Below are 4,713 nucleotides of genomic sequence, written 5' to 3'. Positions count from 1 at the left end.
ACTCCAGCGTCCGACAGTGGGGAGCCGTCCTCCTTGGACGTCGAGGACTCGACTGAAGTGCACAGGTCAGCGAGGAGAGCAAGGAAGCCAAGCCGATTGGAGGGTGCAGTCGCTGTAGGTGGCTTCCTCGGGCTTTCCGAAGTGGTCTATTGGAAACACATATATGTGAGAAAAATTCATACAACTCATAGAACCATTTTGTTTATTTTTATTTTTATACAAAAAAAGAAACAAGTTCCCGATCATATTATAAAAGCTTTATTTACTGAGAACATAAAACCATTTTAATTTGTAACTTTAGCTTTTAAGAAATGGTTGGTTTGCATTTACTTAAAACTGAAATGTTTCAACAGGCATTCATATTGAGGATTGGAGTTGTTCCCATTTTTATTTATTGAAGTATAAAACTTAGCTGGAAATAAAGTGATTTTTAAAAAAACATTCACAAAATCTGATCTGATGTTAAATTTTAAATCTCTTTTCTGAAGTACCTCACACCAACTAATAATGTATCCTAAAATGAGTTGATTATAACTCTGGACCAAAAGCAAAGTGAACTAGTTTTCCAAAATTCTCAGTATCAGTTATCACTATTCTCATGTGCCAATAGAAGCCACATTCTAGTGGCTTCTCTCATAGAAAAAAAATTATTAAACACAAAATGTATATCTTTATAACTAAAGTAGCCTTTAAGCATGAAGACAATTTCATAATGCAAAACTATAGAGCGTTAGAGCAAGCCTTCACTTATAACTATGGACTCTGTATCATATCGATTTACATTTCATATACTGTATTTGTGGGACTATAAGAAGATGTACTCCACCCCCCCTAAAAGAGTGTGGAAATGTCGGTGCGTCTTATACACCGAATGCAGCCATTTTTGCTGTCCTAAACACCCTCCACCTGCAGAGAGCTCTTGCTGCTGGAGAATGGCAAAATCATCAAATAATGGGCATTTTTCTGTCTTTTTCTTGCAAAAAGTGTGTAGGGAAACGGACTGGGAAGCCTGCAGATAGCTCCTGGGGAATGGGGCAAGGCCAAAAAAGATGTCTCCAATTTTGTGAAAAAACAGGCAAAAATGGCTCATTTTTCACTTAAAAATGGGGGCATCTTTGCCTTCTAAATACCCCATCTAGTATGACTGGAAGAGGAATTCTGGCAGTTGAAATCCACTAGTTTTAATGCTGTGAAGTTTGAAAACTTTTGGATTAGGGAGGAGGTGTGCAAGTGTCTTCAAACTTGGCAAGTTTAAGATGTGTGGACTTCAACTCCCATTCCTGAGCAACCATGACTGGGGCTGGAATTGTGGGAGTTGAAGTCCACAAGTCTTAAAGCTGTCAAGTTTGCAGTTTGTAAAAAGTGTACATGATTGTAAAAAGTATTCTGCTATACTGGTATTTTATTAAATAATATATTACTACACCATTTGGTTCAGAATACTTTTTTCCTTGTTTTCCACATGTAAACTATAGGTGCGTCTTATACTCCAGTGTGTCTTATAATCTGAAGCATACAGTTATTATAAAATTAGTCCTTTATATCAGTGATTTTCAACCTTTTTTGAGCCGCGGCACATTTTTTACATTTACAAAATCCTGGGGCACGTCACCAACCAAAATGATACAAAATGACACTCTAAGACACTCTCCTCTCTTTTTCCATCCCTGTCTCCTCCCCCCTTGTGTGTGTGTGTGTGAGTGTGTATACACACTCTTGAAACAGGTGAGCGCTGGGGGGGGGTTCTCTTATTCTTTGAGTTCTTTTTATCATATGTTTTAAATCAAGTCACTTCTCTCTCTTTTGTTTCTCTCTCTTTCCTCTCATTCTATGTCTCAATCATTTTCTCATTTCTCTTTTTTCCTCCCCTTTTTTCTCTCATTTCTCTCTCTCTCCCTTCCTCTCCTTTTCTCTCTCTCTCTCTTGCTTTCTTTCTCTTTTTCTTTCTTTCTCTCTTTTTCTCTCCCTCTTGCTTTCTTTCTATCTCCCTCTTGCTTTCTCTCTCTTCCTCTCTTTTCTTTCTTTCTCTTTCTTTCTCTCTCTCTCTCGCTTTCTTTCTCTCTCTCTCACACACTCTCTCTCAGCAAAAAGTTGCGAGACCGGAACCTGAGCTTCCTTCTTCGCGGCACACCTGACCATGTCTCGCGGCACACTAGTGTGCCACGGCACACTGGTTGAAAAACACTGCTTTATATAATTCTAATTTCCTCAAATATCACTTATTTCAAAAAAGTGGCTTAATTCTCATTATCTATACTAAATTATATTATGATAATGATGATGATGATGGTTATTATTATTATTATTATTATTATATTTCTCTCTCCCTCTCCCTCTCTGTGTTGATACAGAAGGAGGTCAATGATATGGAAAATATTATCTATATAATGTAGAACATTATCTAAATAGGCAGATGAATTCCTAAAATTCTGTATACCAATAAATTGTTTGACATTAAAAAAACATTTTCCCTGAGAAAATATTTTTCTCACTTTCCACTTTGAGAATACAAAATGAGTAAAGCTTATAAGTAATTGTGTGGAAAACAATTCAAATTAAATTCCTTTAAGCTTTTTTTCCTTTAAAAACCTACTTCAGAATCCCACGGAGAGCTGTCTTTACCTTTCTCTTCCTTCATTGATTTAGCTATAAAATAAAATAGTAAATTCTGCCAATTCAGAGTATTGCTAGACACTATTTATTCCTGGTGTACGATCGAAAGGTCAGGGTTAATGGCTCAAGCCAGCAACAAATGTCTCTCGCACGAGTTTCTGCAAATTACTCTTGACTGGGTTTCAGAGCTCTAATGTTCTCCAAATCAAATGCAAAACAACGAGGCTTTAAATGTCCCCAGATTCAAAAGTCCATTGAGGAATTCCTGTATCTTTGTTCCTGTTAACTGCCGAACGATAATTCCCACACCGCTTTTTGCAAGCCCTCCCCTTTTGAAGCCTGCTGCAGCTTTCCAAATTGCTTCCAGCTGTGCTTTAGAATCTCCATCTGAAGCTGCACAGCTGCTCCTCCCATCCCACCATTCTACGCACCCTGACATTGAGGCAGACCTGGCGTGTGTGAATGAGACCTGGCTGGGCCCAGGGGGGGGGGAGCTCCTGTCTCGGAAATGGGCCCAACAGAGTTTCAGATGTGGCACCAGCCGTGATCCCAGGGAAGGGGGGGAGGAGTGGCAATTATAGCCAAGAAGAAGACCTTCAAGCTGCATAGGGTCACTGCTCTCGAGATTGCAGGTTGTGAGTCCCTTCTTATGAGGCTGGACCTAGGGGTACACATGGACTTGTTACCTGCCTCTCAGCTGCGTATCAACAGCCCTGCCTGCACTGCTCGAGGAGGTAGCCAGGCTGGCGGTGGAGTCCCCCAGACTTATTGTCTTGGGGGAGTTTAATCTGCCATCGCTCAGTGAACCCTCTGGGTTGGCGCAGGAGTTCATGGCCACCATGGACCTGATCCAAGTAGTTCAGAGCCTAACCCATGAGAGGGGGCACACTCTCGACATGGTTTTCCTCGCAGGACAGTTGAGTAATGATCAGATATTAAGGGGCATAGAAACGTTGCCTTTGTCATCGTCAGATCTAATTTATTTATCAGCTCTTTATGTGGAACCGTATCAAAGGCTTTGCTGAAGTCCAGGTAGGCAATATCCACGGCACCACCTTCATCCAACACCTTTGTGACATAGTCAAAGAAATCGATGAAATTAGTCTGACGTGATTTGCCTTCAGTAAAGCCATGCTGATTTGGCTCCAATAAGTTATTGTTTTTTAGGTGCTGATTTATCCTCTTTTTGAGTAGAGTCTCCATCATTTTAACTACAACTGATGTCAAGCTAACTGGCCTGTAGTTACCAGCTTCTTCTCTACTGCCCTTCTTGTGGATAGGCACAACACTGGCCATTCTCCAATCCTCAGGAACTTCTCCTGTTAACAAGGATTGGTTAAACAAATGGTATCCTTCTGCGCTGACTGGAGGGGTTGGGAGTGGCAGGCACCGTTTTACGGTGGTTCTCCTACCTGTCTGGTCGGGTGCAGTCGCTGTAGGTGGTTTCCTCGGGCTTTCCGAAGTGGTCTATTGGAAACACATATATGTGAGAAAAATTCATACAACTCATAGAACCATTTTGTTTATCTTTATTTTTATACAAAAAAAGAAACAAGTTCCCGATCATATTATAAAAGCTTTATTTACTGAGAACATAAAACCATTTTAATTTGTAACTTTAGCTTTTAAGAAATGGTTGGTTTGCATTTACTTAAAACTGAAATGTTTCAACAGGCATTCATATTGAGGATTGGAGTTGTTCCCATTTTTATTTATTGAAGTATAAAACTTAGCTGGAAATAAAGTGATTTTTAAAAAAACATTCACAAAATCTGATCTGATGTTAAATTTCAAATCTCTTTTCTGAAGTACCTCACACCAACTAATAATGTATCCTAAAATGAGTTGATTATAACTCTGGACCAAAAGCAAAGTGAACTAGTTTTCCAAAATTCTCAGTATCAGTTATCACTATTCTCATGTGCCAAGAGAAGCCACATTCTAGTGGCTTCTCTCATAGAAAAAAAATTATTAAACACAAAATGTATATCTTTATAACTAAAGTAGCCTTTAAGCATGAAGACAATTTCATAATGCAAAACTATAGAGCGTTAGAGCAAGCCTTCACTTATAACTATGGACTCTGTATCATATCGATTT

Source organism: Erythrolamprus reginae, chromosome 6, assembly GCF_031021105.1.
Source record: "Erythrolamprus reginae isolate rEryReg1 chromosome 6, rEryReg1.hap1, whole genome shotgun sequence".
Lineage (NCBI taxonomy): Eukaryota > Metazoa > Chordata > Lepidosauria > Squamata > Dipsadidae > Erythrolamprus > Erythrolamprus reginae.
The sequence above is the reverse complement of the archived record's forward strand: the minus strand, read 5'-3'. Positions refer to the sequence as shown.